Source organism: Stegodyphus dumicola, chromosome 2 (assembly GCF_044657685.1).
Source record: "Stegodyphus dumicola isolate Sdum_Otavi_A_Nest chromosome 2, ASM4465768v1".
NCBI lineage: Eukaryota > Metazoa > Arthropoda > Arachnida > Araneae > Eresidae > Stegodyphus > Stegodyphus dumicola.
The window spans coordinates 212,397,007-212,419,131 of record NC_140769.1 but is presented as its reverse complement, the minus strand read 5'-3'; the positions used below and the strand labels follow the sequence as shown (position 1 = coordinate 212,419,131).

The window sequence follows — 22,125 nt, the reverse complement described above, 5'->3', positions numbered from 1 at the left end:
CATATAATCACGATAACTTAAATAAAAAATCATCAGCAGTTAGTATAAATCCTCATCCTTAAAATACCAGCTAAATTATTTAAATCATCATCATTTAAATCAAGATTTTTTTGGTGTTTCGCTAGTATAACATCAAAACGAACCAGTTTCATTTAGGTACAGACATGTACAGGTAAAAGTGTTGGAGCTTCATTAAAGATTGCACAGGTATACATCCCAATAACTAACCGAATACAGCACGGAGGGAAGGCCAGAAGAGGAAGAATCCTACTGGTAGTTCTTTAAAGAGAGATTTAGAAGTTAGTTTTTAAGTGAGGAGGACAAAAAGGGAGAACGGGTTATAGAAGAAATGAAGAAATCTAGAAAAAGGTTCATTAGAAAGTAGTAATAATATTGTAGTGGCTAAATCAATTATTAGCCCACCGGATGAGTCCAGATCTCGAAACTTTGTGCTGCTGGGAAAGGAGGGAAATCTAATAAAACAAGTTTTATATCAAGCTTGTACAGAATACCAGCAGCTTAGCTGCCAGCCTTCGTCTGGCTTTTAAATGTACCGGGAAAATGGCTGAAAGAAACACCAATTTTTAAACTTGAAAACAGCGTAGAATTTTACTCTGCAGAACGACTTCATAAAAAAAAAGTTATTACGTATAACAAAATTACCATGAAATAAGCAATATCCCTTAATACAAATATTAATGATCTTAATAAATAAATTAACCAACTTCCCTTTGCAAAATCTTAAGAACTCAAATGGTATAAAGGAGGTTAAGAACTTTGTTTCCTAAAAAAATCACTCAAAACTTTTCAGTATCTTAAAATCAGTGAAATGAGCAACAAAGAACACAAAAGAATACAAAAATCAAAAAAATTCTGGAAAGCAAAGTATAATTAATGATAATGCAAAGTATAATTAATGATATCCCTTGTAATGTTGCGCGCTTCCAACCTGCACGCAACAATAGTGGTGACTGCTAACAACTGGAAAGTAGACAAATTCTTGAGAAGGGTTTAAATCCCTTTTTATTCAACTTTAGAAATTACAAATGCGTGCTCTTGACGCTCGCAAACTACGCCGACCCGGCGATAAAATAAAAATAAAAAACTAAAAAAAGAATAATAACATGTGACTAACTACGAGGCTCTCTATACGTAACTAACCTCACCGCGTTCTAAGATACCGCTGATAATTCAGCAAACTTCTGAATATTACGTTGAAAAATTAACAACAAGAACTTAAACGCGTGGTTCTTCAATTTCTAACTAGCCACCTCCACGCTCGTGCAGCAAGAAACACACTTTCGAACTCGTTTCCCTTCTATTTAACTCAGATTACTTCTGCTGACAATTTGAATCCTTTGCGCGTTCTACTAAAATTTACATACTCTGGCATTGGCAATTCCAGGGGAAAGTAAGGCTTAACAGGAAAGATAGTTTAAACTTAAAATAAATATTAGTTAAAATAAATATAAACCCTACATTTCCCGCTGCCAGAATTTGGAAAACTTGGAAGCAGGTCCTAGAAACGACCTATTGGAAAGTTTCCACAATTCTGATCTAAATTTTAAGAGCCTCGTTGACATAAAAAAAATCTGTTATCTCATAAAAGGTAGAACAAATTTCTGTAGATACTTATTTAATTCTCTCTTCTTACAGCAACCTTTCCTGGACTTCAGCAATCAATCTGTTCTCTTCCTTCCAGTATCTGGAAGGAATAAGTATCAGTATCTTTCTAAATACATTATAATTTATACTTTCTTGACACTGAATAAGTTTTTGTTTTTGAACGATTTATTTTCCTTAGTTACTGCTTAATTCACATTCATTCAAGTATTCAAACATGAATTTAACTTTACCCTGGCTCTCCACCATGTGAGGAGTCAAACGGGAATATTCGTGTTTTAGTATTGCAACACTTCTCCTAACCACAATGATTTGTTAGAATTCAACGACCAAATAGACACACCTTACTCGACATTATACAAGTCGATGAGCTACTTTAACATTCTTAAAATTCAAGTGTAGGTGGAGAACATTACAAAACACATTCATTCTAAATTCCCCCTCATTTATCTATAGACATGCAGGCTTTCGCTCTAAAGCATGATTTTATCTACAGTTTAATAATTAAATTTGAATTCATTGCTTTTGAGCATTTACTTTTAGCATCTAAAATTTTATGCTTCTAGACTAAATTCTACTTTTACATAACTTTCAAGCATTTACGTATATTTACAAAATTCTAATACATATGATTTTTACAATTTACCATAAAATGAATAAGAGAAAAATAAATTTTTACTTTACTCATTCTTCGCCAAGCTGGAGGCACTGAAACTAAATTTGTTATTAATACAAGAATACGAAGTTATTTTTATCTTCGGCCAAATTCTGGCTTTAACATAAAAGAATTAGTCTTTCGACCAACAGAAACTGCTTGTTCCTAGATTTTATACTTAAAGAAAATAATACTTTTGCATTAGCTAAATAAAGTAAAATAAAAGTAAATCTCAACCGAAACACATTGACTTTCGTCAAAACATAGAACTTTGTATTTACGCATAACATTTCGGAACAAAAGAAAAAAAATGTTATAGAAGATTTTAACTTAGCTTTGAGTTTTCGATGATTGTAACTCCGACATTCTCTTCTGGCAGAACTGCTCCCATGTTATAGATTCCAATTTTTTCTCTTGGCTTCTTTTTTTTGTTATTGTTGCTTCTTTGTCTTTGAGTATGGTAGTAAAGTCATGCTGCGATAATGATGTTAATGTCACACTGCGACTTTTGTATAACTTCACAAAGTGACATAAATTTAATTGCTTTAAAGCAGCGGTTCTCAACCTTTTGACTAACACATACCATCTAAACAAAAATTTAAAAACCTTAGTACAACCAGTATAATTATTGTACATTTTATAATACTTATTCAGTTTCTCAATATAAATAGAAAAAATAAATGTTTTGCCATTTGCACAAGCTATTGGCTATCTGTATTAAATAGGCACACATAAAAAATATTAATTAAGAATTGGTTACCATTTTAATTATCAAAATTTAAGTTATATACTTAAATTTAGTGTAAAATTTGGGCCTGTTTAAGAGAGATCAATTTCTTTGTCTGGCCTTATTTCACTTAGCTTTAAGTGTGATCCACTTTTAATTTTATTCTGTATTTATTTTTCAAATAAAACATGGAAGAAAATCCTTGTTCACACAAATAGGTTGTGCGAAAAGGCAATAAAAATTTAGCTTTATTTGAAATGCCTTTAAATTCTTTTTTTCGGTGTAGCCAAAAGTTGTTATTTATGAAATCTTCAGTGGAAGTGCAATCACAGGAATTTTCTAACAATTGTTCTTTTTTTCTTCATAGAATTTTTGAACTTTGTTTCTTTGCCTACCACCTATTTTTTATCTTGTGTACCACCTGTTGAGAATTGCTGCTTTAAAGATCTGTGTGGGTGTCGCACAGTGTTACATTAGTTTAATCAGTATAATGTCGCAATAGCAGTATTTCAGACATCTCCTCCAGTAAAACTGATAACAGCAGAAAAGCGTTTTATTGATCCAGTAAGAAGTTACTCTTCCAGTTATTAAAATCTTACTGGAATCTTTGGAATTTTTTAATTATTGAATATAGTCATCACAATCATATCAGATTTCCTCAGTGATTATTGTTATATCTCATTGTATTGAAATTATATAACAGATGCGTTTATGATTCATTTACATTTTTATGTAAAACTTTGCTCTCATAAATTGCTATAAAACTATATGCTCATAGTTTTTGTGTATCACTTTTGTGTACTTGCGTGTATTGCTATAAAACATATGCTAATAGTTTTTGTGCAAATAAAACTTACATTTCTTCATTCAAATATTTAGTATAGCCAATAACTACAGTGAGCATAGTTATGTGAATGAAATTAAGCATATAAAACAATTTGTTTTCCAATAAATGTAAGAAAGTTTTAAATAGCAAATTTTCTAGTGTATAAGACGCACTGTTTTTCTTTGAAAATAAGTCGGGAAAAAAAGGAGGTGCATCTTGTATGTCGATACTCAGTTTTTGATTGCATTAATTTCTGGAAATTTCCTCTTTTTTTGGAGTTATGTGATTTTTTTCTTGTTTCCTTGCGATGTGTGGGAATATTACAGTTACGGAGAGCTTAGTAAATGTGCATCTGGCATGAAAACTGCAATTTTTGCGAACGACTTTTAAGTGTGGGAAATTTCAACTGTTTGGTGTTTCTTAAGTTTGTTGGCAAATTATGGTTCAAAAACAATGTTGAAATTGCTGTAACAAAGCATGCAAGCTGGATGCAGGCTTCAAATTTTGAGGTTACACCATCAAGAAGAAGGGGAAGGCCTAACATTTGGAAAGTTTGTGAATGGGTCAAAGCATCTTGGGATGCTGTGAAAACAGAGGCAGAGGTTAAATCATGTATGAAGTTTGGCATTATTAATACACTGGATGGTACAGAGGACAATCTGTTGTATGAGGACTCGAATGCTGATTTAGGAGAGGTTTCAAGTGACTTTTCATTTAGCTATGGTGATGAGTGTTTAGGTTTTGATGAAGAAAATTAAAAGCTCTTCCCCAGATGAATTGTGGGTATAAAGTATTACTTTGTATTTATATTTAAAATACTGTAAATTCATTATAATGAAATGTGTATAAAAAAAGGGGGATGTGCCTTATGCGCCTGCAAATACGGTAATAAAGATATAAAAATATCCATTCACTTAAGAGAAACTTAAATTCATTTCCTGCAAAAATTTTAAAAGATCCTTTTAATATATTTAATGCAGCCTTTTCTTAATTAATAAGAAGTTAATATTGTTAATAACATATTTTATTTATATCGGCAATTCTGTCAATGTATACATGTTTTTCGAATGGCCTTTCATCGAATTTTACAAAATATGACTCGTATTCATAATATAAGTTTACAATGTCTCCTTCAGCCTCATGAAATTAAACAAAATATGCATTATTATTATAAAAAATTATAATGCTATTATATGCATTGAGATGAGCAGTGACTGGCAAGAGTTTTAAAGCTATTTATTAAATTTTAAATTACTTTAAAATTGAAAGAAAGCTCCAAATTTTAAATAGGTACTAAACATTTTGATGATTGTTTGATTTACTATTTTGAAGCTTTATTATTTATCATTTATACTTTTATTATTTTTGAAACTCGGACGCTTCCAAACATATGAATTTATAATACTTACAATTCAGTAAAAACAAATACAAACTTAAAATTTTAGATTCTAAGCTTTCAAGACAGCTTCTGTACACAAAAGTACTCGCTGTTATACACTCATGTCCATAAATTAAGGATAATGCAAAATCAGGCAAAGGAAAAGTTAGAAGCAAAACAAATTTGACTTATTTGTAAAGCTTATTTATTAAACAAAAGGTAAAGAGCAAAAACAGATGCTATATGTTTGATATTATTAAAAAAATTAGCGATTTTTTTTTCTCCCTGGAGCAAATTACCAAAAAAAAAAAAAAAAAAAAAAAAAAACTTATTTACAAAAAAACCAATATTACATGGTTGGTTTGATTGTTAATACATTGTATGTCTCCCAGACGATGCAATACAGTCCGTACAACGCCTAGGCATCTGAGTATCAAATTATCGATCTGATCTTGGGGGATATTACATCACTCAAAAAGCAATGCACTCCGAAGTTCCGCTAGACATGTAGAAGGAGGTTGACGGGCTGCAACTCGTCGGCCAAGCATGTCCCACACGTGTTCTACTGGTTCAAGTCTGGTGAGAATGCTGGCCAGTCTGTACGGGTGATATCCTCCGATTGAAGGCATTCGCTTACGATATTTGCACGGTGAGGACTGGCGTTGTCATCCATAAACAAATTGTGTGCCCATGGCACCCCGAAACAAATGTACATGTTGTTCCAGAATGACGTCCCGATAGATATGGCTTGTCATGATTCCAATTTGAACATGAAGGTCAGTTCTGGAACCCAGAATAATTCCACCCCAAACGAGCACTCCTACACCACCGTGACGGTGTCGTTCAATGATGCTTTCTTGGTGGTAACGAATACCTGGAGCTCTCCATATGAAAGTCCGGCGAGAATCAGACTGCAAGCTAAACCTGGACTCGTCGGAAAACATCACACAAGCCCACTGTTGCGGTGTCCACAGTGCATGCTCTCTACTCCAGGCTAACCGCAGGCGACAGTGAGTTGCAGTAAGTGGAACGCATCTGACAGGTCTACGAACATATAAACCAATCTGCCCTAAGCGTCTGTACACGGTCTGCCTTGAAATTGTCGTACCAGTGGCTGAAGAGAGCTGACGAGGCAGGTCTCAGGCTGTGCTCCACCTGTTTGTTTTGGCAGTAACTGCCAAATACCGGTCCTTATTCGGCGCTGTAACTCTGGGGCGACCTGTGCTGTAACGTCTACTCACATTACCATCATCTCCAGTATCGGAAATTGTGTTTGACATAATCGAAAGTTCCAACTTACTTTTATTAAATTGCTCTAATAGTCTAAAAGAAAATAATAAGCCGTATCCAATTAGAAGATTAAGGAACAACACAATCTGCAACATTAACTGAAATAGATTATTTTAGCTTAGCTTATACCGTCCGTTATACATTAAACGCGCATGCGTAAACGTATTATGCATATGCGTAAACGCATGCGCGGAAAATTTGTAGCTTTGAGGTCCGGATTATAGATCATTCCGGATTATGGATGTCCGGATTAAAGACTTTTGACTGCACTTTCTTCAATACATAACCCGAACAAAGAATCGAAATTGGAATTTATCTTTGTCTCGAACACTTTAAACTTATTCTTCAGCACTTCCAAATCACTTCTTTGGATATTTTTGTCGGCAACGTTTTGTTTTAACTTTGTTTTCAATGTATGTTTTTTCGCTGATATCTCCTTTAGTGACCTTTTAATTACCAAAAGTCAATAAACAAATAAAGAGCTTCAGAAAGAGGGATGGTACTTACTTTTTTGTTTCTACAGAACTTCAATCTGAAAGTATCCTATGTAATTCTTCATTTCACAAAACCGAAAGTAATATCACAGTCTCATAAACTTCATTAGCTGTTCCGGCTCTGACCGCCTAAACAATTAATTAAACAACGTTGAACAATTTAATTAATTGTAACAAATTGCCTCAGGCTCTTTTATAAGTATTAGTTTATGTTTTATAAAAATTTAGCAAATTTTTGATTAAGAAACATATTTTTAAGGCAAGCAGTGTAATTAATAAAACATTTGTATTTTAAGTGTGCAAGACAGTCTGTCTGAAATTGTAGCTTTTAAATACTTTTAGTCCAAAGTAGCATTAGCCCAAACATCTAATGATTGTCTGTAAATGAAAAAAATTGCCCGTTTGGACCTAATTTTTATCCTATAAAATCTGAGATTGTTTTCATTATTTATTTGAGGGGTACTGAACCCAAGGTTTGCATAACTTTTCAACCACAAGGTTTGTGCTTACATTATTTTCTTATTTTTTATAAAAAGTTTTAGAAAAGTATTTAAAATAAATGGATCTTATATCGAGTTAAAGAAAGTGCTTACAGATTGTATTTTTTAAATAAGCTAATTATCTTTAAGATAAATGCTATTATTTTTTTATGATGACAATAATAGGAAAATAAGGGGAATAAAGTCTCCTGAATATTTCTTTTTGCAGAGTTATTTATATTAAAATAAATTTCATAATCCTTAATTTTATTTGCATGAATTTCACATATTTCATAAAAAAACAGATGCATATTTGTATCCTATAAAATAATTTGTTAAAATTCTACAGGATATTTGAGTGGGCTTCCCAGACACTGTTATTTCATAAAATAACAAGCAAATATTTATATTGTATACATCAATGCCTTTAAAGATTACGTTATTTCATGTAATTGTAAGATACCTGTTTAAGTATTTATTCCATGCTAAAAGAAATTATTTGTAAATTAGGTGATATTAATTTCTTTAAAAGTAATTCATGGGTTCAGTGCAAATTGCATTTTATTTTATAGAAGAAATTTTGTTTCACAAACTTTTTGCATACACAAAGCTTTCGGTCGAAGGCTTCTTAGTATTTTTCGGTTTCGGCACGAAAATCGCCTACAGGTCGGCAGATAGTGTGGCTGGATACGAGGTTTTTATTTATGAACCTCGCGCTGTAACATCTTTCTCTATTGATTGCTATTTCCCTACTGCCAGTTGCCGCATTCATTCGAAACCATTTCGTATTTATCAAAATCTGACAAGAATATTCTGCGTGTCGTGATTTGGAAAGCCATCTTTCAATACGAAATAATCCGTAGATACACCTAGAAGATTAAAGGTGCCATTTAGTTGTTGAGTTATCGATGAAATGGTTTCATTTCATGGTTCTTGGACTATAGTTTAAGCCTAATTTTCTATCACGAATGAGGCCCACCAGCGGCCGAGCGGTGGAGTCACCGAACGCTGGTAGTCGGTCCGAGGTTCGAATCCCAGGAACGGGCTGGGCGTTTTCGTGGTTTTCCCCATGTGTAACGTGTATACAAGCCAGTTTCCCTTAGAAAGTGCTCCACAAAGGCACAGGCAGATAGCCCTTGAGGCTTTGTCATAATCACACACAATCATGAATGATGCCTTTTCTTTGTCAAAATTTTATTGCAAATTTTTCATCTCTGGCAATTTCTAAATAGATAGATTCGATGCACTTTTAAAAAGTTTAAAAAGTATACCAGTATTTCAGTGGTAAATTAAAATTTAGAGCTATCTAAATTTATGTGCAGTCATAATTCACTTGCATTTAGAAGTATCTAAATTTATGTGATGTCAATTTATGATTTAAATGGATGTGTGTGCCAAGTTTGGTGCTTTTATGCATGTACTGTCACTGTGGTTTATTATGGTCTCGGTAATAAAATTGTACCTATTTTTGTTTATTATAGGAATGCGAAGCGCCCAAGAAGAGGATGTGAGCAAACAAGCCCTGTGGATGTGGAGGCTGAGAGGTAAGATACCAATTTTTTCTCTTGGCTTCTTTTTTTTGTTATTGTTGCTTCTTTGTCTTTGAGTATGGTAGTAAAGTCATGCTGCGATAATGATGTTAATGTCACACTGCGACTTTTGTATAACTTCACAAAGTGACATAAATTTAATTGCTTTAAAGCAGCGGTTCTCAACCTTTTGACTAACACATACCATCTAAACAAAAATTTAAAAACCTTAGTACAACCAGTATAATTATTGTACATTTTATAATACTTATTCAGTTTCTCAATATAAATAGAAAAAATAAATGTTTTGCCATTTGCACAAGCTATTGGCTATCTGTATTAAATAGGCACACATAAAAAATATTAATTAAGAATTGGTTACCATTTTAATTATCAAAATTTAAGTTATATACTTAAATTTAGTGTAAAATTTGGGCCTGTTTAAGAGAGATCAATTTCTTTGTCTGGCCTTATTTCACTTAGCTTTAAGTGTGATCCACTTTTAATTTTATTCTGTATTTATTTTTCAAATAAAACATGGAAGAAAATCCTTGTTCACACAAATAGGTTGTGCGAAAAGGCAATAAAAATTTAGCTTTATTTGAAATGCCTTTAAATTCTTTTTTTCGGTGTAGCCAAAAGTTGTTATTTATGAAATCTTCAGTGGAAGTGCAATCACAGGAATTTTCTAACAATTGTTCTTTTTTTCTTCATAGAATTTTTGAACTTTGTTTCTTTGCCTACCACCTATTTTTTATCTTGTGTACCACCTGTTGAGAATTGCTGCTTTAAAGATCTGTGTGGGTTCGCACAGTGTTACATTAGTTTAATCAGTATAATGTCGCAATAGCAGTATTTCAGACATCTCCTCCAGTAAAACTGATAACAGCAGAAAAGCGTTTTATTGATCCAGTAAGAAGTTACTCTTCCAGTTATTAAAATCTTACTGGAATCTTTGGAATTTTTTAATTATTGAATATAGTCATCACAATCATATCAGATTTCCTCAGTGATTATTGTTATATCTCATTGTATTGAAATTATATAACAGATGCGTTTATGATTCATTTACATTTTTATGTAAAACTTTGCTGTCATAAATTGCTATAAAACTATATGCTCATAGTTTTTGTGTATCACTTTTGTGTACTTGCGTGTATTGCTATAAAACACATGCTAATAGTTTTTGTGCAAATAAAACTTACATTTCTTCATTCAAATATTTAGTATAGCCAATAACTACAGTGAGCATAGTTATGTGAATGAAATTAAGCATATAAAACAATTTGTTTTCCAATAAATGTAAGAAAGTTTTAAATAGCAAATTTTCTAGTGTATAAGACGCACTTTTTTTCTTTGAAAATAAGTCGGGAAAAAAAGGAGGTGCATCTTGTATGTCGATACTCAGTTTTTGATTGCATTAATTTCTGGAAATTTCCTCTTTTTTTGGAGTTATGTGATTTTTTTCTTGTTTCCTTGCGATGTGTGGGAATATTACAGTTACGGAGAGCTTAGTAAATGTGCATCTGGCATGAAAACTGCAATTTTTGCGAACGACTTTTAAGTGTGGGAAATTTCAACTGTTTGGTGTTTCTTAAGTTTGTTGGCAAATTATGGTTCAAAAACAATGTTGAAATTGCTGTAACAAAGCATGCAAGCTGGATGCAGGCTTCAAATTTTGAGGTTACACCATCAAGAAGAAGGGGAAGGCCTAACATTTGGAAAGTTTGTGAATGGGTCAAAGCATCTTGGGATGCTGTGAAAACAGAGGCAGAGGTTAAATCATGTATGAAGTGTGGCATTATTAATACACTGGATGGTACAGAGGACAATCTGTTGTATGAGGACTCGAATGCTGATTTAGGAGAGGTTTCAAGTGACTTTTCATTTAGCTATGGTGATGAGTGTTTAGGTTTTGATGAAGAAAATTAAAAGCTCTTCCCCAGATGAATTGTGGGTATAAAGTATTACTTTGTATTTATATTTAAAATACTGTAAATTCATTATAATGAAATGTGTATAAAAAAAGGGGGATGTGCCTTATGCGCCTGCAAATACGGTAATAAAGATATAAAAATATCCATTCACTTAAGAGAAACTTAAATTCATTTCCTGCAAAAATTTTAAAAGATCCTTTTAATATATTTAATGCAGCCTTTTCTTAATTAATAAGAAGTTAATATTGTTAATAACATATTTTATTTATATCGGCAATTCTGTCAATGTATACATGTTTTTCGAATGGCCTTTCATCGAATTTTACAAAATATGACTCGTATTCATAATATAAGTTTACAATGTCTCCTTCAGCCTCATGAAATTAAACAAAATATGCATTATTATTATAAAAAATTATAATGCTATTATATGCATTGAGATGAGCAGTGACTGGCAAGAGTTTTAAAGCTATTTATTAAATTTTAAATTACTTTAAAATTGAAAGAAAGCTCCAAATTTTTAAATAGGTACTAAACATTTTGATGATTGTTTGATTTACTATTTTGAAGCTTTATTATTTATCATTTATACTTTTATTATTTTTGAAACTCGGACGCTTCCAAACATATGAATTTATAATACTTACAATTCAGTAAAAACAAATACAAACTTAAAATTTTAGATTCTAAGCTTTCAAGACAGCTTCTGTACACAAAAGTACTCGCTGTTATACACTCATGTCCATAAATTAAGGATAATGCAAAATCAGGCAAAGGAAAAGTTAGAAGCAAAACAAATTTGACTTATTTGTAAAGCTTATTTATTAAACAAAAGGTAAAGAGCAAAAACAGATGCTATATGTTTGATATTATTAAAAAAATTAGCGATTTTTTTTTCTCCCTGGAGCAAATTACCAAAAAAAAAAAAAAAAAAAAAAAAAACTTATTTACAAAAAAACCAATATTACATGGTTGGTTTGATTGTTAATACATTGTATGTCTCCCAGACGATGCAATACAGTCCGTACAACGCCTAGGCATCTGAGTATCAAATTATCGATCTGATCTTGGGGGATATTACATCACTCAAAAAGCAATGCACTCCGAAGTTCCGCTAGACATGTAGAAGGAGGTTGACGGGCTGCAACTCGTCGGCCAAGCATGTCCCACACGTGTTCTACTGGTTCAAGTCTGGTGAGAATGCTGGCCAGTCTGTACGGGTGATATCCTCCGATTGAAGGCATTCGCTTACGATATTTGCACGGTGAGGACTGGCGTTGTCATCCATAAACAAATTGTGTGCCCATGGCACCCCGAAACAAATGTACATGTTGTTCCAGAATGACGTCCCGATAGATATGGCTTGTCATGATTCCAATTTGAACATGAAGGTCAGTTCTGGAACCCAGAATAATTCCACCCCAAACGAGCACTCCTACACCACCGTGACGGTGTCGTTCAATGATGCTTTCTTGGTGGTAACGAATACCTGGAGCTCTCCATATGAAAGTCCGGCGAGAATCAGACTGCAAGCTAAACCTGGACTCGTCGGAAAACATCACACAAGCCCACTGTTGCGGTGTCCACAGTGCATGCTCTCTACTCCAGGCTAACCGCAGGCGACAGTGAGTTGCAGTAAGTGGAACGCATCTGACAGGTCTACGAACATATAAACCAATCTGCCCTAAGCGTCTGTACACGGTCTGCCTTGAAATTGTCGTACCAGTGGCTGAAGAGAGCTGACGAGGCAGGTCTCAGGCTGTGCTCCACCTGTTTGTTTTGGCAGTAACTGCCAAATACCGGTCCTTATTCGGCGCTGTAACTCTGGGGCGACCTGTGCTGTAACGTCTACTCACATTACCATCATCTCCAGTATCGGAAATTGTGTTTGACATAATCGAAAGTTCCAACTTACTTTTATTAAATTGCTCTAATAGTCTAAAAGAAAATAATAAGCCGTATCCAATTAGAAGATTAAGGAACAACACAATCTGCAACATTAACTGAAATAGATTATTTTAGCTTAGCTTATACCGTCCGTTATACATTAAACGCGCATGCGTAAACGTATTATGCATATGCGTAAACGCATGCGCGGAAAATTTGTAGCTTTGAGGTCCGGATTATAGATCATTCCGGATTATGGATGTCCGGATTAAAGACTTTTGACTGCACTTTCTTCAATACATAACCCGAACAAAGAATCGAAATTGGAATTTATCTTTGTCTCGAACACTTTAAACTTATTCTTCAGCACTTCCAAATCACTTCTTTGGATATTTTTGTCGGCAACGTTTTGTTTTAACTTTGTTTTCAATGTATGTTTTTTCGCTGATATCTCCTTTAGTGACCTTTTAATTACCAAAAGTCAATAAACAAATAAAGAGCTTCAGAAAGAGGGATGGTACTTACTTTTTTGTTTCTACAGAACTTCAATCTGAAAGTATCCTATGTAATTCTTCATTTCACAAAACCGAAAGTAATATCACAGTCTCATAAACTTCATTAGCTGTTCCGGCTCTGACCGCCTAAACAATTAATTAAACAACGTTGAACAATTTAATTAATTGTAACAAATTGCCTCAGGCTCTTTTATAAGTATTAGTTTATGTTTTATAAAAATTTAGCAAATTTTTGATTAAGAAACATATTTTTAAGGCAAGCAGTGTAATTAATAAAACATTTGTATTTTAAGTGTGCAAGACAGTCTGTCTGAAATTGTAGCTTTTAAATACTTTTAGTCCAAAGTAGCATTAGCCCAAACATCTAATGATTGTCTGTAAATGAAAAAAATTGCCCGTTTGGACCTAATTTTTATCCTATAAAATCTGAGATTGTTTTCATTATTTATTTGAGGGGTACTGAACCCAAGGTTTGCATAACTTTTCAACCACAAGGTTTGTGCTTACATTATTTTCTTATTTTTTATAAAAAGTTTTAGAAAAGTATTTAAAATAAATGGATCTTATATCGAGTTAAAGAAAGTGCTTACAGATTGTATTTTTTAAATAAGCTAATTATCTTTAAGATAAATGCTATTATTTTTTTATGATGACAATAATAGGAAAATAAGGGGAATAAAGTCTCCTGAATATTTCTTTTTGCAGAGTTATTTATATTAAAATAAATTTCATAATCCTTAATTTTATTTGCATGAATTTCACATATTTCATAAAAAAACAGATGCATATTTGTATCCTATAAAATAATTTGTTAAAATTCTACAGGATATTTGAGTGGGCTTCCCAGACACTGTTATTTCATAAAATAACAAGCAAATATTTATATTGTATACATCAATGCCTTTAAAGATTACGTTATTTCATGTAATACCTGTTTAAGTATTTATTCCATGCTAAAAGAAATTATTTGTAAATTAGGTGATATTAATTTCTTTAAAAGTAATTCATGGGTTCAGTGCAAATTGCATTTTATTTTATAGAAGAAATTTTGTTTCACAAACTTTTTGCATACACAAAGCTTTCGGTCGAAGGCTTCTTAGTATTTTTCGGTTTCGGCACGAAAATCGCCTACAGGTCGGCAGATAGTGTGGCTGGATACGAGGTTTTTATTTATGAACCTCGCGCTGTAACATCTTTCTCTATTGATTGCTATTTCCCTACTGCCAGTTGCCGCATTCATTCGAAACCATTTCGTATTTATCAAAATCTGACAAGAATATTCTGCGTGTCGTGATTTGGAAAGCCATCTTTCAATACGAAATAATCCGTAGATACACCTAGAAGATTAAAGGTGCCATTTAGTTGTTGAGTTATCGATGAAATGGTTTCATTTCATGGTTCTTGGACTATAGTTTAAGCCTAATTTTCTATCACGAATGAGGCCCACCAGCGGCCGAGCGGTGGAGTCACCGAACGCTGGTAGTCGGTCCGAGGTTCGAATCCCAGGAACGGGCTGGGCGTTTTCGTGGTTTTCCCCATGTGTAACGTGTATACAAGCCAGTTTCCCTTAGAAAGTGCTCCACAAAGGCACAGGCAGATAGCCCTTGAGGCTTTGTCATAATCACACACAATCATGAATGATGCCTTTTCTTTGTCAAAATTTTATTGCAAATTTTTCATCTCTGGCAATTTCTAAATAGATAGATTCGATGCACTTTTAAAAAGTTTAAAAAGTATACCAGTATTTCAGTGGTAAATTAAAATTTAGAGCTATCTAAATTTATGTGCAGTCATAATTCACTTGCATTTAGAAGTATCTAAATTTATGTGATGTCAATTTATGATTTAAATGGATGTGTGTGCCAAGTTTGGTGCTTTTATGCATGTACTGTCACTGTGGTTTATTATGGTCTCGGTAATAAAATTGTACCTATTTTTGTTTATTATAGGAATGCGAAGCGCCCAAGAAGAGGATGTGAGCAAACAGGCCCTGTGGATGTGGAGGCTGAGAGGTAAGATACCAATTTTTTCTCTTGGCTTCTTTTTTTTGTTATTGTTGCTTCTTTGTCTTTGAGTATGGTAGTAAAGTCATGCTGCGATAATGATGTTAATGTCACACTGCGACTTTTGTATAACTTCACAAAGTGACATAAATTTAATTGCTTTAAAGCAGCGGTTCTCAACCTTTTGACTAACACATACCATCTAAACAAAAATTTAAAAACCTTAGTACAACCAGTATAATTATTGTACATTTTATAATACTTATTCAGTTTCTCAATATAAATAGAAAAAATAAATGTTTTGCCATTTGCACAAGCTATTGGCTATCTGTATTAAATAGGCACACATAAAAAATATTAATTAAGAATTGGTTACCATTTTAATTATCAAAATTTAAGTTATATACTTAAATTTAGTGTAAAATTTGGGCCTGTTTAAGAGAGATCAATTTCTTTGTCTGGCCTTATTTCACTTAGCTTTAAGTGTGATCCACTTTTAATTTTATTCTGTATTTATTTTTCAAATAAAACATGGAAGAAAATCCTTGTTCACACAAATAGGTTGTGCGAAAAGGCAATAAAAATTTAGCTTTATTTGAAATGCCTTTAAATTCTTTTTTTCGGTGTAGCCAAAAGTTGTTATTTATGAAATCTTCAGTGGAAGTGCAATCACAGGAATTTTCTAACAATTGTTCTTTTTTTCTTCATAGAATTTTTGAACTTTGTTTCTTTGCCTACCACCTATTTTTTATCTTGTGTACCACCTGTTGAGAATTGCTGCTTTAAAGATCTGTGTGGGTGTCGCACAGTGTTACATTAGTTTAATCAGTATAATGTCGCAATAGCAGTATTTCAGACATCTCCTCCAGTAAAACTGATAACAGCAGAAAAGCGTTTTATTGATCCAGTAAGAAGTTACTCTTCCAGTTATTAAAATCTTACTGGAATCTTTGGAATTTTTTAATTATTGAATATAGTCATCACAATCATATCAGATTTCCTCAGTGATTATTGTTATATCTCATTGTATTGAAATTATATAACAGATGCGTTTATGATTCATTTACATTTTTATGTAAAACTTTGCTCTCATAAATTGCTATAAAACTATATGCTCATAGTTTTTGTGTATCACTTTTGTGTACTTGCGTGTATTGCTATAAAACATATGCTAATAGTTTTTGTGCAAATAAAACTTACATTTCTTCATTCAAATATTTAGTATAGCCAATAACTACAGTGAGCATAGTTATGTGAATGAAATTAAGCATATAAAACAATTTGTTTTCCAATAAATGTAAGAAAGTTTTAAATAGCAAATTTTCTAGTGTATAAGACGCACTGTTTTTCTTTGAAAATAAGTCGGGAAAAAAAGGAGGTGCATCTTGTATGTCGATACTCAGTTTTTGATTGCATTAATTTCTGGAAATTTCCTCTTTTTTTGGAGTTATGTGATTTTTTTCTTGTTTCCTTGCGATGTGTGGGAATATTACAGTTACGGAGAGCTTAGTAAATGTGCATCTGGCATGAAAACTGCAATTTTTGCGAACGACTTTTAAGTGTGGGAAATTTCAACTGTTTGGTGTTTCTTAAGTTTGTTGGCAAATTATGGTTCAAAAACAATGTTGAAATTGCTGTAACAAAGCATGCAAGCTGGATGCAGGCTTCAAATTTTGAGGTTACACCATCAAGAAGAAGGGGAAGGCCTAACATTTGGAAAGTTTGTGAATGGGTCAAAGCATCTTGGGATGCTGTGAAAACAGAGGCAGAGGTTAAATCATGTATGAAGTGTGGCATTATTAATACACTGGATGGTACAGAGGACAATCTGTTGTATGAGGACTCGAATGCTGATTTAGGAGAGGTTTCAAGTGACTTTTCATTTAGCTATGGTGATGAGTGTTTAGGTTTTGATGAAGAAAATTAAAAGCTCTTCCCCAGATGAATTGTGGGTATAAAGTATTACTTTGTATTTATATTTAAAATACTGTAAATTCATTATAATGAAATGTGTATAAAAAAAGGGGGATATGCCTTATGCGCCTGCAAATACGGTAATAAAGATATAAAAATATCCATTCACTTAAGAGAAACTTAAATTCATTTCCTGCAAAAATTTTAAAAGATCCTTTTAATATATTTAATGCAGCCTTTTCTTAATTAATAAGTTAATATTGTTAATAACATATTTTATTTATATCGGCAATTCTGTCAATGTATACGTTTTTCGAATGGCCTTTCATCGAATTTTACAAAATATGACTCGTATTCATAATATAAGTTTACAATGTCTCCTTCAGCCTCATGAAATTAAACAAAATATGCATTATTATTATAAAAAATTATAATGCTATTATATGCATTGAGATGAGCAGTGACTGGCAAGAGTTTTAAAGCTATTTATTAAATTTTAAATTACTTTAAAATTGAAAGAAAGCTCCAAATTTTTAAATAGGTACTAAACATTTTGATGATTGTTTGATTTACTATTTTGAAGCTTTATTATTTATCATTTATACTTTTATTATTTTTGAAACTCGGACGCTTCCAAACATATGAATTTATAATACTTACAATTCAGTAAAAACAAATACAAACTTAAAATTTTAGATTCTAAGCTTTCAAGACAGCTTCTGTACACAAAAGTACTCGCTGCTATACACTCATGTCCATAAATTAAGGATAATGCAAAATCAGGCAAAGGAAAAGTTAGAAGCAAAACAAATTTGACTTATTTGTAAAGCTTATTTATTAAACAAAAGGTAAAGAGCAAAAACAGATGCTATATGTTTGATATTATTAAAAAAATTAGCGATTTTTTTTTCTCCCTGGAGCAAATTACCAAAAAAAAAAAAAAAAAAAAAACTTATTTACAAAAAACCAATATTACATGGTTGGTTTGATTGTTAATACATTGTATGTCTCCCAGACGATGCAATACAGTCCGTACAACGCCTAGGCATCTGAGTATCAAATTATCGATCTGATCTTGGGGGATATTACATCACTCAAAAAGCAATGCACTCCGAAGTTCCGGTAGACATGTAGAAGGAGGTTGACGGGCTGCAACTCGTCGGCCAAGCATGTCCCACACGTGTTCTACTGGTTCAAGTCTGGTGAGAATGCTGGCCAGTCTGTACGGGTGATATCCTCCGATTGAAGGCATTCGCTTACGATATTTGCACGGTGAGGACTGGCGTTGTCATCCATAAACAAATTGTGTGCCCATGGCACCCCGAAACAAATGTACATGTTGTTCCAGAATGACGTCCCGATAGATATGGCTTGTCATGATTCCAATTTGAACATGAAGGTCAGTTCTGGAACCCAGAATAATTCCACCCCAAACGAGCACTCCTACACCACTGTAACGGTGTCGTTCACGGATGCTTTCTTGGTGGTAACGAATACCTGGAGCTCTCCATATGAAAGTCCGGCGAGAATCAGACTGCAAGCTAAACCTGGACTCGTCGGAAAACATCACACAAGCCCACTGTTGCGGTGTCCACAGTGCATGCTCTCTACTCCAGGCTAACCGCAGGCGACAGTGAGTTGCAGTAAGTGGAACGCATCTGACAGGTCTACGAACATATAAACCAATCTGCCCTAAGCGTCTGTACACGGTCTGCCTTGAAATTGTCGTACCAGTGGCTGAAGAGAGCTGACGAGGCAGGTCTCAGGCTGTGCTCCACCTGTTTGTTTTGGCAGTAACTGCCAAATACCGGTCCTTATTCGGCGCTGTAACTCTGGGGCGACCTGTGCTGTAACGTCTACTCACATTACCATCATCTGGGAATCGTTGCCAAAGGCTGGAGATGACACTCTGTGCAATTCCAAGTTTGTCTGATACTTCCAGTTGGGTACGCCCACATTCCAGACGGCCGATAATTCTACCACGTAAAAAATCATCCAAATGCGTCCTTTGTCGGTTATTGCACTGAAATGCTTATAAAGCCCCTGCGAACTATTTGGTTATTGCACTGAAATGCTTATAAAGTGCCTGCGAACAATTTTACTTCTTTGCCTGTATTCGTTATATATCACTTTCTTACATTCTCGTCATTGTGAGGTACCATCGGTGTCATCTGGTTACTTCCTAAAATTTGCATATGATTCTTGAAGATGTGTGTTGTGATGTTACAGGTGATATTTTAGTATATTTTAGAGTTCGATTTCCGCGTGACTCCGAATTATCCTTAATTTATGGACATGAGTGTAGTAGCAACTTTGTTGCAGCATATTTTGGGTGCCCCCATGCTGCACAGACACTATACATTTACCACCCACCAACCTTTTTGAGATTAACTGTTATAGTAGCACCTTTCTTTTCAATTGTTGCAGGGAGATGAGTTTGCACTATCTCTAAAAAATACATTAAATGGAAAATTTACTTGTGAATTTTTAATTATAATTACTGCATATTTAAACAGAAAGTCAATTAATTAAAAACCATAACATTTTTGCGATGCAACTATCACACGGAGGACGAGTCCAAGGATTTTCAAGTTCTCTTTCCCTACGATCAGCTTCTTGAAAGAACTTTTCGGCTTGCAGCATATTTTGGGTGCCCCCATGATGCACAGACACTATGCATTTACAACCCCCGAACCTTTTCCGAGATTCGAACCCGAGTGCTTTGGTACGGCAGTCGGCCTGATCGAGCGGTAAAATATAATGTAAAAGAACAAAGCTTTACTTAATTCAGCTCAATTACTGACAAGTGGATAGATAACAAACTAAGTAACAATACATCATAAAAATTAAATAGCAGAACAAATGAGGATTAAACATCATTTTAAGAATAAAAAAAAGTTAGACATCTTAAATAACATTTTAAACATTTGCGATCAGATAAAACTGCTATTTTATGTTGTCTTCTAATTCATTTAAAGTCTTCTTGACATAACAGGTTCATACACTAAATATATTACTCTTCCTTCATGCATTGGGATATCTTTCCAGATGCTAATATCTACCTGCTTTATTTCTTCTGGGATGGTCACATATGCATTTAGTAGCACTATGCACTATTCATGGAAGTCTGGTCTTATTTTATTCGATTTTTTGAATAATTAAGATTTGACTCAGGCTGAGAGCTACGGGTGCTGGGTGTGACTTAATTTGGCAGATTTCATATTATACGTAATGTAAGTTATCAAGATATTTTGTAAATGATGATGTACATAAAAATATATTTATAAATGTTGACTTATGTAAAATAACCTATGATAACTTCAGGGATTTAAATGCCCCCCTTTTTTTTTTCACTTACCCAACTGTACTCTTCGGCTAGCGTGTCCGACATCACTTCAAAATATTTGTTACGATTACTATTAATATGTTTACGTTAGTCTCCTTTAACATTAATATGTTTCAATTCATTGACCTAAATAAATAAATATATAAATAAAAATTGACTTTAATCTATAAATGCATAAACAACAAGATTTCTTATTCTATCATTTAAGAAAATTATTTCAACTTCACAGAACACTCAAGAAATCTAACTTTCCTCAAAATAAAATGCAAATGTAATGGAAACTTATTTATAAAATCATAACGTTTTCATTGCTTTGAGTTCCATATTTGTATTTTAGTACATTTTATGCAGTTAGTTTTTATATAAAGAAAATAAGATAATACTGAAACAGAAAATTTCATTTAAGCAAAAACGTAACAGAAATTACTTTATAAAATGAAAATGTGTGCAAAAAGTAAACAAAATAAAATAAAATAAAATAAAATAAAAAAAAAAACTATTAGGATTAATGTAAAATATTATTTTACAATACCACAGGAGCTATGTTGTTGAGAAACATTCTCTCTAAAAATTGAAGTTCTAATTCAGTTTTTAATTGGAATATATTTAATTCTGAATTTTTCGGTTGATTGCACAGTTAGGAGTTTTCAGCAACTCCACCTTTTCTTGCAATATTTGTAATCTAGATAAAGAATTTAAATTTTTTAAGATTAGATGTTGAAGTTCTGCGGAAGAGAAAAGGTCAGGGTATTACATATTTAATTCAGAAGTCAAACAACAAAAATCAGCGTTATATTTACAAAATTTTCACAGTAAACAGTCACTGTGAAAATTTTGTAAATATAACGCTGATTTTTGTTGTTTGACTTCTGAATTAGTATTTATTCGGCGTGTTATTGTGTCTTTATTACATAATTATTCTAAAAACCTGAAAACAGAACACTTTTAAAAAATTGACTATTGGCAAATTCAGAAAGTTACTGTTAAAAAATTTCCAGCTGCGGTAAGATAGATTTCCCACAAAGCAGGTTTAGGATTTGCTAGATTTGGCGAGAAATCACCCATTTGGCAACATCTTTCAGCGAAATTGGCAATATGCCGTAGACGGATGGAGAACCATTTAGAACGAGTTCTTACTGGTTTGACTTAGAATGTTCTCGAATGCATGCTAAAAGCTATATAAACCCTGCCTGTATGCGGAGTAGCAGTAGTATCTCGAGTCTATCGAGTTGATTTTCAGTCTAGTATTGAGTTGATTGGGGAGTGCGTAGAGAGAGTCTCTTAATGTATCGCGAGTTAGTGCATCATCGAGTCTTATCTTGGAGTGTGTTGAGCTCCAAGAACGATTGAACTGAGTCAGAAGCTGTATTCTAGTGCTTATTGTGGAGTGCATCGCGAGTTATAGCGTCGAGAATCTCGACAGTACGTCGAGTTCTGAGAAGACTGAACCTAGTCGGGAGCTGTACTCTAGCACTTTGCTGTGAAGCTGTCTTCACTGTTACAGCCTAAAGGCTCTGTTGCT

At 33.2% G+C, this 22,125-nt stretch overlaps 1 protein-coding gene across 1 annotated transcript in view; it reads right to left on the bottom strand.

Moving 5' to 3' along the window:
• Window positions 1-22,125, bottom strand: part of LOC146998831 (uncharacterized) — an 80,323-nt gene that overhangs the window by 45,971 nt on the left and 12,227 nt on the right. The window lies entirely within an intron of this gene.